We start from the raw sequence: 13,122 nt of genomic DNA on the forward strand, positions 1-13,122 counted from the left end.
AACTCAAGGTCTTCTAACATGCTGCAGGTAGCTAAAATGAGATACAGAAAAAACACATTTATCATGCGCACACATACACACTTTGTGATTGCAATCAGAGCTTTCACCAATAGGCACACTACCCTGTTTAATTAATGTCAGTTACAGTACAACATATTAATAGAATTTAATAATTCATTTTGGGGGGCCACAGTATGGATGACAAAAAGAGAAATCTGTAATGATACTGAAAGAATTTAGTCAATAGAAGAGCGAATATAACTTGTATGGAGTCTTTTTTCTGTGTTTGTAAACAGGATTCATCAGCACAAATGTATTGAAAAGACTGCAGTCTTGCTCAGAGTATTTAATAACAAATTCTTGCTAAAAGCTTGTCAGGTCTATGCACCCATGTGAGGCTGGATCTAAACCACATGATAGATAGCTTTATATAGGATTGGATGTTGTTGTTTTTCCCCAGGGCTGTTAAATAGCTACTAAAAGTGTAGTAATATTTCTAAGTTGTTTTACGCTGCTTATGAGTTTTAATTAACCTTTCTGTGACTCAGGTTATCTGTCTTAGGTTAGTATTACAGAAAGAAAACTTTTATCTATACCATGTATTTTTGGTATGTGGTTAAGAATATTTGGAGCCAACTCTGCTATTATTTTTATAAATGTAATAATCCATTAAAAGGAAAAAAAAAGTCTTTGCTAATTTTCAGATAAATGGGAATTTAACAGTCTGCAATATGCAGAGCTACTGCTACCCTCTAGTAGCTTTCCTGGCCATTTTGTTGTTTTACTGAATAGTAATACACATGCCTGACTAATAATGCCATGTGCTATATTGATTCAAGGTACTATAACTGCCAAGATGATTGAAATGCTGTCTCCAGTGGTCCTTGACAGCTCATATATCCAGATCATGATTTGCATTTATTCCCATGGGATTTAGTGATTGTCTATGTCTGTATGCCCTTTGAGACTGATGTACTTTAGATCTCTAAGTAGAAGAAATCTGTGTGGGTGATGAATCATTTTATTCATAGCCCAGTGGGAATCCATAAACATAATTTGTCCTTCGCTGTCAGTTCAGTGGCTCCTAACTACAACTTGCTATGGCTTCCTTCCAGGTCACAACATATTTTGTGAGAAAATTAAAAAGTAAAAAGCAATGAAGTTTGAAACATCAGTTTAAAAATCGCATTCTGAATCAGGGTTGTAAATAATGTTCTGAAGTTCTGTATACCATGGGTGCGCTGAAAAGAAGGAAGACTTTTGTCTTCTGCTGCAGCAGTCATCTGGAAATGTTGCAAGTATTTGATGAGGCAGTAAATTCAGGTTCATATGAAATCGGTACTTTGCTATTTTATGTTTTGAATTCATTTCTGACTTACTGTGTTTTGGTTAATTAATACACAGTTCTGTCTTCTCTTCCTCATGGTTGATTTAGGTAAGATGATGAGTGAATGTCCTGTGTTGGTGAAGATTTGTCAATACCTCTAGAAGAAGGTGTTTGATTTATACATATATATGCATGTATGTATGTGTGTGTGTTTATATACATATATATACTTTTTTTTATTTTTTAGACATCACTTTACCACCTATTTCCCTATTACATTTAACAGCTCATGAAACAAATGGAACTAAAGTGTGAGTTGAACCATAATATTACTCAAGACTATCAGAATTGTTTCCAGTGGACACTATTGGAAAAGAAGGTATATTGCTAAGACTACTCTCCTTAAGATTTCAGTTCAAGCTGTGTTACTATTGTGGATTTGTGATCTATTCTTAGACAAGGACCAAGCTTCTGTATTATCAAATTTTCACTGCTTTTGATAAATTTTATAGGTAGAATTTTGTTACAGAGCTAGTCTCCCTAATAATTTTCACCTTACTATGAAGTAAATATGAATTATGTTGAGTAATATATATTGCCCTTTAGATATAAAGAGGTTTCTGGGTTTTTTTTTCAATATGAGACTATTAGGAAAATTACATGACTAAGCACAGTCTGCCCAGAAATACTGGTGTGTCTTTCATCTTGAAAAGATGCCCTGGTATCTTTTCATTGATAAAACCCCTCACGTACAGGTTTCTTAAATAAATTGTTTGATTTTTTAAAAGCTGACTATAATGTAGCTGATTCTCACAAGACCTATATCTCACAAAAGTTGTTCTAAACCAGGATAAAAATGATTATGTAAAACAAAGCTGTCTAATAAAATCAGACTTGGTGAATTATTCTTACAAGATGCTTCCATTTGTGTAAAAATGCAGATGTCTCTATTAGAAAGTTGGAAGCCATATGGATCCCAATCGTGCATAACACTTGCTGAAAAATGCATTTATACATGGGAACTTTGCTTAGAGGGCAGATTTTGTTCTTATTGTCTAGCACAGCAGAATTTAACTGACTTTGGTACTTTGCTTTACCTGCATAGATTTGTACTGACTTCAGCATGCATGAGCTGTGTCCTCCAGATCTGTACGCTCAGTATCAAGATTTGTCTTGTGAATTTAGGAGAAAAATATATTCTTTTTTCTGGAGAAAAAATACCTCAGCTTTAGCTGGTATGAGAAGTATCCTTGTATCTATTTAGATGAAGTATGTGCTGCTGGTATTGCACCAGTTCCTTTCAAAATCTGAAAAAAATTTCCATGACACCAACCAAAAGTGTTCTACAGAGGCTATTCTTCCCTCTATTGCACCACATGGATTACGTCCTCATTACATCACTGAACATGTTCTTCAGAAACAATGTGATAGTCAGTTCATAGCATGATTACTTTTATCACATTTATAATGGATTAATAATTGTGTTTTCTAGACATGAAAATTATTTGATTGCCACACCCATTCTACATAAGAAGATATTGCAGGTTGTTAATAATCTATTAACCCGTTAAAAACTGTAAAAACGGAACTGAATTTCATAGACTGTAAGCAGGCATCATTGTCCTCTTCATATAGAAACGTCTTCTGTGGAATTCTTTTACAGTTATGCAGACATTGACATATGATTGCAGATGTTCATTGTAGAGTATTGTTGTCCAAAGAAAATGACATCAGTGAGTCTCTCAAAACTTGAGCCAGATTTGTGAATGATATCAGTGGATGCAAAATCATTCATCCAAAGAGGTCATGTGGAGGCTCGTTGTTGTTTTGGTTTTTTTCTGCAAAAGTAAATAAGGCCTTTGGTCTTTAGAAAAAGTTTGTCAAGGTTTGAACTTCCACAGGAAATTATTTATTCCTTTCAATTGCAAGAAGCCAAAACTGAACAATTCAGGGCATTATCAATTATGCTATTTTCTTTTTTTCCCCAATTCATCACTGTCAAGGGGGAAAAAGACTTGTTACAATGAAATTAATCTTTATTATTCTACCACTTTTAATCTGGGCTGATTGTGATCAAACATGGTCCTAGAACTGGTATAGATTCATTTGATGAGTGTTTGCTTTAATTTCCCAACTCCAGTTTATATTAGGGCATGCACAATTTCGGCATTAAACTGCCTGCCACACAAGACTGCCAGAAATAAGAAAGCTTGAAGTTACACAAAATATATCCTTTTTCTTCTTTTCTTTTTTTTTTTTTTTAAATTCATCTTTCAAAATTCATGATACAGAATATCTACTGCTAACAGTGCCTTTTAGGGTCAATTGCTTTAGCCTTTTATTTGGTACAGATTGTGTATTAATGCAATAAATTTGGGGAGTGGAGTCTTCCCATAAGAAGACTGTGGAGAAGTACATAAGAATTCCAGCTTGACTCATGCTTTGTAGCAAGGATGGCAGTCATAGTATGAGTTGGCTCACTGTTAATCAGAAATATCTGTCTATGAAAACATAATATTGAAATGAACTTTGCAACCTTTACTCTGGCTGCTGTGGAATAAAGCTATCTTTAATCTTGTTAGAAAGATAAATACTACTGAAAATTACAGATGATACTGACTTTCTAGGCAAACCTTAGAGAACAAATTTTATTAATAACAACCTTGGATCAATCTGGATTAAGTTAATTTTAGTTTAAATTAAATTAATGGATGCACTAACAAAAGTAAGTCTAACTATTGCACTGAATTTCAAAAGACAAAGAATGATGAACTAGGGGATGTAGATAGGGGAATGCATTAAGCTGCTCAAAAATATGAATGTGGTAGCGGTCTTTATTTCTATAGAACTAGACCTATCAAAATTGATACCCTAAAAAAGAGATTTTGTGCAGAAATTTGTAGAAACAGCCTGCAGATCACGGGATTCTTGTGCATCAAATAGGAGTTCTATTTAACGTACTGTGGTCCTAGTCCAGCGGTTGGATTTAGATGGGCAGATATGCTCATACTGAACTATCTTCACTGACCGGGTAGATGCAGTATTATGTGGGGCTAAAGAGATTTGCCATCCTGATTTGTTGCAGGTTTGAGTTCAAAAAGGGAAAATCACCCGTCTTCTGAGCACTAAATTCACATTGTATACAGCTTGTTGCTTACCTGAGGTGTGGGCTTGTGGGGATAGGGGGAAGCATTCTTTTCTAGACAGGGAAAAGTAGAAGGAACAGGCAACTTTGTAAAATATTCTCTAATCCAATGTATCAAGGTTTTTTTTGTAATTTTGGGTATTGCCTCATCTATAAAACAAGTTCTGTAGGCATTATTCTGTGTAGCTTCTAAACTCATCGATATATTACGGATTTTCATTGTCAAGTGACTCTGCAGCTAAGACTACAGGGTCAGGGGAGGAATCAATTTCTATCTGTAGCAATGAGTTGACTCTAAAACATACCCAAGAGAATAACTTGAGGAACTCTATTGTCAAATCATATTTTCATAATATTTTGTCCTCTGACTCAATTTCACAATATTTTAAAAGTAGCTATCTTATATGTTTTTGTTCTTGGCTTTCAATCTTGCCTGCTTGTTTACTTTTGAGGCCCTTTTTTTTTTTTTTTAATAAAGGAAAAGTACCAAGAGATTTCCTTCACATTTTGTATGTATAGCTATATTTTCTGTGTAGTGATACTTGGCATTTTAGTTCAAAGCAAGAGTACCCCTCAGTCTCTTTTGTCTCTCGTGGTGTTTAGCTAAAGCTAGTGGTGATTCTTTCCTCAAAGCCTTCTCCTGGAGTTTTCTGAGCTTATGAGTGCAGGCGTGATTGCTCCCAGATGGCTCCTTCATACACTGGGTGAGACTGTGCTTTGTGAGGGGTGCCTCTTTTATGTATTGTATTTTCATTGTTTCAGTTAACTTCCTCTTTAAGTAAACTCCTCAAACGGTGTGACACCTTCTCTTCTGTTGTCTCTGACAATGTATTTAAAGCTCCTTTTATTTCCTGACTCTTAAAGAGTTACCGTGGCTGTATGTGTAATTTTCCCTTAGGCCAGGTTCTAGAATGAGACCATAAGCTTCTTACATCCTCTCTAAGTATCTGTTCCTCTGTAGTATTAAGTAGTACAAAGATTTTATACAGGAATTAATTTTACTGAGAGACAGTTTGGAAGCCTATGTTTTTCAGCAAAATACATTTTTCTCTCCCTGAGGTGTGTTGATCTCAGCCAACATCTAAGTACCCACCAAGTTGCCTGCTCACTCCGCCCACAGCAGAACAGAGGAGAGAATCAGAAGAGCAAAAGCTGAAAACTCATGGGTCAAGATAAAGAGAGCTTAACAGGTGAAGGAAAGTTGCATATGGAAACAAAGTAAAATTAGGAATTCATTCATGGCTTCCCATCAGTGGGCAGATATCCAGCCACTCCCTGGAAAGCAGGGCCTCAGTATGCATAGCGGTTGCTTGGGAAGACAAACACCATAACCATCAACATCCTCTCTCCCTCCTCGTTTCCTTGAAACTTTATTGCTGATCATGATGTCATACAGCATGGAATATCCTTTTGGTCCATTGGAGTCAGAAGTCCTGACTGTTTCCCAAACTCTTGCCTACCCCCCAGCCTACTCGCTGGGGCACAGAGTGGGAAAAAGAAAAGCTTGACTGTTCGCTCACTGATTGTCCCTACTACCTGTGCTTTCACTCATGTCGTGGAGAAGCCCTGGAGCAGCTGAACCGAATTCCTTTCAGATGAAACTGAAGCAGAAGATGCACCCAAGAAGCACGGATCATGCACCCAGCTGACAGCAAACACTGGGACCGCGGGACCTAACTGGGTCTGCAGAGCAAAACTGCCTGTCTGCGATACAGATCGTGCAAACATCATGGCCTCAGCACCAGCTGCCTGGCTTTACAGCTCTGCTCTTGCTGTTCCGCACTACTTGCTAACGTTGGCATAAGATGCGATTACTCAAGTGCAAGAAAACATTATCTACAGCACAACGCAATGTTAAAATTATCTAAGTTAGCATAGAAAACCAGGTGCACTTTCCCAGAATAGTGCAAACAGGCATATCAAATTGTATCTGGCGAAATGAATAGTTGCCTCAATGGGACGCTGCATCCTAACTAATTGGTACCACTTCTCAATGCCACACAGATGCAGCTTCAAACTGCCTCAGACTCGAGAACTGGTTTGGTCTCAGCCAAGGTAACTCAGGATGGTGCTGCACTGCACACTAAAAAAAGAACTCCTGGGTTTGTAAATGGTGCTGATGAAAGGACAAAAGAGAACTTCTGGTCTGTTCTTCTCTGACAATACAGAAATTCACCAGGAATACTGGCTTTTTAAAGATATACAATAGCCATAGCACTTTTTTTTTTTTAAATGTGTCTGTTTGTACTCCTTATTAGCTGCTAGCAGAACTGTGCTGTCTAATCCTTCCACAAAGTCTAGATAGGCAGCAACAAGAGCTGAATTTAAAGTCAAGCAGGTTGCTATTAAGGCATTAGTTCAGAACATCTGATAAGCCAGGAAAATTAACCCAAGCTTTCTAGTGCTTAATAAACTAGCTTTTCCCCATTTATAAATGTGGATCTTACGACTTAAACTATTTTTATTTAAGGAGCAAAAATGTAAGAAGACAAAGAAACAGAGTAAAAATAACTAATTGTGGAAGTGTAACACTATATTTTTTATGGGCTTTTTCTTTGGTGAGGCAACCTCTAGACCAGATAGGTTTATTTTTCTTGCAGTCCCACAGTAAATTTAATTAACGGTTTAGTATTGTAAGTAGTGACATTCTTATTGTATCAGTAGGTCTGGTTTAAGCTGCACTCAGATTGGTGTGACCTGGTTCTGTCAGTTGCTTCTCGCTCTCCTACGCTCCTCTCATCTACCAGCTGTCTTCCCTTGCCCAACTTAAAGCAGCCTTTCCCTCTCATCAGCCGTCCTGAAAGTACCTTTTACAGCCTTTTCCCACACTGCCTGCTTCTATTAGCCTTGAATTGCTCCACTGTCTGCACTTTGCCACTCCTTGCTGCCATCTCCAGCAGCTTTGCTAGCATTTTTTTATTTCCCAACAGTTGGAAAACTGCATGTGGCGCTGAAAACAAAACACTACCTTTTAAAGCACAGGAAGTCCTTCAACAGCCCCCCTTCTTCTCTTTTTAAGTGATGAGACATCTTTTGTTGTTGTTGGTTTGTTTTACTCCACTCTAAATCAAACTCCATCACTCCAGAGCTGGAAAACATTGCTTTAACTCAGCATGACATCTCTCTCTAGGCACATTCAGAAGCCGTTGGCCTACGCTTCTGTACACTATTACAAATGTAGAATTTTCTCCATTTGTAAGTGAAATCTCACTCAAACATAATAAAACAGCATGTGCAAGCCAAAACCGGTTCCAGACTAGCAATTGGTCTTTTTAATTTATCTCTTTTTTTTTATTCTCAGATACCATCCAAGCACACCTGGTTTTAGGTTCCTATCACCTCTGGAGTTATTGGAGGAAAGGCTGCTTTCATACTAGGACTTAGACACCTGCTTTGCACATGTTTACACCATAAAACCAAATTATTACCCAGATTCAGATACTCAAATTTAAAATGTAAACTTTTGGTTTTTTCCCCCTCAACTAAATCCCCCAAGCCCTAACAGTATTATTCAGTATGCAGTTTCATTTTCTGAGGGAAATATGATGAGAAGGGTGTAGTGGTATAAAGACAAGGATCTCCTTCTTCACCTCATTCATATCACAGAAACAATCTCCTTGAAAATAATGAAAACATGATTAAGCTGTAAGGTCAACTGAATGAAACATTTAATTCTAGATAATGAGACAAAGGGATCCAGCAAATACAACACCTATGTTTCTTCTTTTGTCTCCACAGTAAAACTTTATGAAGACAGGGACATAGCGATGTAAAATTCAACACCTGAAATACTACTGTTGAAAAAAAAAAGAATGAAACCCACAGGAAAAAAAGGATGCCTGAACTGAAGCTGAGGTGGCAGAGTGTCAGCTGCACTTCATGGTAGTTAACTAAGAAACAGAAACTAAGGTGGGGGGGGGCTGCAAGAATTTCAGCAGTTAATTAGTACTTCCGCTGTTAATCACAAATTCAGTTAAATTATGATCACAGACCTACCAATGCCCTGATGAAGTACCTATTAAAAAAATGTATTCTTAAAGTTATTTATAAAGTATTGCATGACTTTGAGACTTGTTATGGTCTTAGTACACCTGAACTTAAGGAAGTCTGAATGGTCTGTTGGATTCCTTTATGGAAGCGAACACAATTAAGTTAATAAACCCAGCATTCTTTGTTTGGATAAAACATGCAAGCCTTTTTATCTTCCATAGGTAGTGTATATTTTACAATTTTTTAAACTGTACTATGTCTGTATAATATAATACAAACAGTTATTTTAAAAATGTGGTAAGTGATAGAATGACACTACCATCCACTTTCATCTCATACAGTTAAATAAAATCTATTCTTCAAAAAAACTTAGGCAAACATATGTAGGTTGGTTTGAATCCACCAAAGTTACTTGGGTTTGCAGTCATCATGACATACTCTAATACTTTTATATCAGTACTTTTAAGAAGAATCCCTGTTGTCCCCTGATGGTTCTTCCAAAGCTCATGCTTCAGTATTAATGGACCTCTCTAGAAGAGCAGAAATATACTTCCGATCTTCAGAGGAACTATTTGTTGTACCCTGTCATGACCATTCCCATGCTGTTCCCAGCCCAGTCATCCTCCTGCAGAAACATAGCTCCTGCGATTTCTCCAGGCCACTACAAGTAATCATTGCGGGAGATCTGGAAGAGAGCAGTATTGTGGCAAGAAGCGATGAAGATCCTGGTGGAGTTGGATGGGCAGCAGGACAGGAGTTTTCCCTATAAGAGATAACTCAGAAAATGTGGATTTTGAAACTTTCCTACCTTTACTCTTGAACTGACATTTGCCAAAATTGCATTAGAAAAATTCTCTTACTGTATGTGGTTTGTATAATGTGCCTCCATTTTCAAACATCTCAGCTAATTTACATCCATTTTGATTAAACATTTGTGCTCATGGCAGCAAAGGACAATTGGAATTGCCGTCACAGGTCAAACCACTGATCTGCTAATCCAATGTGCTCTTCCTGTTGGCAGTCAATACCAGCTGCTTCGGGGAAAGAAAACACAGAGTAAACAATTATGGAATAACCCGCCCGGAGGCAAGTCATCTTCCTAATCTTATCTGCCTCTGTGTGTGTTTCACTAATTGTGAAACTTAAAATGTACAGAAACTTAGAGATAGCTGGAGGAGCAGGGAATTGCTAGGGAGGACTGATTTTATGGCAATAAGGGATCAGTAAAATCGGAGTCTTTAACATAGTAGCATTTTATAACAGTTTTCATATCAATAATTGTAAACAAAATATATACCTGGTCTTACCTTCCCAATATCTGCCTGCATATAAAGAATGGTCCCTAAAATCACAAGAACGATTGTATATCCTACTTCTATTATCTTTGGGTTTAGGACGTTCTGGCTCTCAAGATCAGAATTTTGCGGGGGGGGTGGGGGAGGGCTCTCTCCTGGCCACGTGGGGAGAATGGGATCACATAACAAAACCTAATGTTTCAATTCGTCTCATGTACACTTTGCTTGAATGAGAATGAGCACTCCAGACGAAATTTCAGGGTTGGGTTTTAGAAAAAATAATTTTCCCTGACTCCATTCACGTTGAATAAATATACAGAATAAGATTATATCTATATATGAAAGAGTAAAGTATATCACTTAACAAAATATACGTGGACATATGTTTTGCTCTTCACTAGCATTCTACCGAGATGTGTTTAAATCCATTGTCTTTTAGTATTCTGGACTTGATGGGGTAGAGAGAGGGAGCTCTGGAGCAAAAGAAGCTACTATACAAAAGTGATTTCAGCTTGAATAACCCCAATGATTGCAATAGTCTCTGGATAGAGATGATCTGAATTAAATGAAGCCTCATTTTTAAGAATTCAACACAAATTCTAAAGTTTTGTTTCTGTAATATAATACAATAGAAACCAAGATGCCTGATGAATTTTAGGGTGTCCTACAGAGACAACATATGGCTCATACTTGCAAGTGCCTTTGTGCATCAACAGCTCTTTGTTTTTGTTGCTAAGCTGGGACTTTCAAAGCTGCCTAGTAGATTTAATTTTAATAGGAACTGGGCATCCAAATCTCTCAGGTGGCTTTGGAAAAAAATTCAGCCAAAAAAATTTTCTTCCTGATGGCTGAATATGCATCATAAATAGATGCCAAAGATTTTTCACCTTGCCCAAGTGAGGAAAGTCCTTCAAAGGCAAATAGACCTTGGCAACAAGTAAACAGATCTTTTCCCTGTTGTGCATCTGATGCAGCACAGCTATATGTCACCACAGGACTCACTTTATATCAGACCTGGTTGACAAAACAAAATTTATTACTAACAGACAAAACATTTAATGGGTGATTATCACTCTTAATTTTCTTTCTGTTCTGGTTTTATTTGTTTTGTGTTACACTGGAAAAAAAATATAATTTGATTAATTACAGAAAATAGATAAAAAGTGAGGAAAAATAGATTAACAGCACTTCATGATTTTTGATTCTATGTTGAACTTTCTCTGAAACTTTATAGAGCAAAGAATGGTTGTTTGAGATCGATGTTGTGTGTTGCAACAAGCAAATTCCACTGAGGAATGGTTTTTCAACCTCTTTTCAGTTTGTAGAATCTTAAAAGTTTATAATATGGTAATTTTCTGTTGCCATGGACTGCTGTATAATATTTATGAATTTCTTTTTGGAGTAACAAGCTGGAGACCCTTTAGCACTTTTCTGCAAAATCCTCCTTGTTGTGTTATGTGCAATTGCTTTATATCAACTTCTACTTACGGTCTTTTAAGCAGCTTTCAGTATTCTTGCCTCAGTTGCTTTGAATTCATTTTCAAGTATTTCAGACAATGGGGTATATCAACCAAAGACCAAGAAGATTTCCAAGTTTCCTGATGCATGGCAGCTTCATAAACCAAACCTTAGTAAATTTGTTGTGGAACTTCGGCATGAAGGAGACCATCATTCTGCCTCTTTCATTCAGCCTTCTACCTTCGTGGGATTTAAGCTAGTTGGTCACTGAGCACTAGGTGACAGCATTAGTTGTCTTCCAATCTTGGAGGTTGTAAATATTCATTACAACAGGGAATGGTATGTTATGGACTTGTCTAATTTAGGGAAGCCTCAAAGAACACATATTTTAAGTGGAACAGCTGGCCACAGCACAACAAAATGAGCCCCGCTATAAGCTGCTTATCACCTTTAGGGGAATCAGAGGAAAGTTATTGAGGTACAGCCAAAGGAGAAGATGAGTCGAGAAGGGACACTTTGATTTGTTTGGGATGTGAAGAAGCTGTGAAAAGGCTGTAAACAGATAAGAGGAATAGGGGTAAAAAGTAAGAGCAGGATTTGCTGGAGTTTGTATGCTTTCCAATCCTGTCCCTGGCAATTCAGAGACTTAACAGAAAGACTGAGCTATTGAAATTCTGTTCTCAGCCAATTTTAATTTACTTTCCATATCTTTGAGAAAAATATTTTACTGGCTGTGGTTACCTTCCTAACTGCATGGTATGAGAAACCTTTCTCTTTCATTAGTGGGATGTAATTAGTGTACTGATGCATCTTGTACCCAAAATTCGGAAGAGACCTGTTCGTCATTTAAGCCATCCTCAGCACAAGCCTGGTTTCCCCTGTGTGTTCAGAGAATTGCTGCAATTAAGCCCTTAGTACACAATGAAGGTTTATCCACGGCTATCATTCTCATTAGCAACAATTCGTTTCTCATATTCTGTCTACATTTTACCATCTTAATTTAGTCTACTTTTCCTGCTTGTCCTAATTGCTAAACCATAAATACTTTCTCTGTCACTAAGCATTAATTTCATAGCAGTCATAGATATATAAACATAGTAAGGGATATTTTCTGTTACAAAGAATTCCCAGCGTAAAGAAAGCACCATTATAAGCACAGTACAGGATCACAGCAGGATTATGTAGTGTCTAAATAAAACAGGAAATTGGTAAGAGCACTTGGAATTAAAATGAGGTCTTCTGAATGCCATCCCATTGTTTGTGACTGTTTTTGTCTGCTCCTTTGTCCTTACGTTAGCTAAGAAACAGAGTTGGCAGAGCAACAACAGGTGTAGCAGGGCTTCACAGAAATTGCTGGCACTATACTGGTGTTGCACGCATTTCAGATTAGGCTCATTGCTTAAAGCTTTCATTCTTTCTGTATAATTTAGTAATTTGAGCTCTCTGAAATGTGTTGTTTTCTTTAGAACTTGCAAAATGTCTATATCTTTATGATAGTCTGATGTTCATCATACAATAAAATATCTCCAGTGCAATAAGAAGAGCCATATTGGAACAATATCTCTGAGCTTAATGATGCATTGTCTCTGTGTTCAGTATTGGACTGAACACACTTGTATGGGACTATTCTTACTGCCATATTATAGTCAAACAAATGTATAATTTAATATTCATTACCAACTATTCATCCATCTGCCTTTTATTTTCTATACATTTAGAAAGTGTATTAACATGAATGGTGTTTTAGGCAGGGATAAGTAGATATAGTCTATACTGTCTGAATTAGACCTCGGTAAACTGCTTACCTCAATTTATCCTTTCCTAAACTCCATTCTCAAAAAAGTAGTAGTGTCTATTTCCATAGATGTATTTGATTACATTATATTTCCCAAAGAGTATTAGGTTCC

Source organism: Grus americana, chromosome 2 (assembly GCF_028858705.1).
Source record: "Grus americana isolate bGruAme1 chromosome 2, bGruAme1.mat, whole genome shotgun sequence".
Lineage (NCBI taxonomy): Eukaryota > Metazoa > Chordata > Aves > Gruiformes > Gruidae > Grus > Grus americana.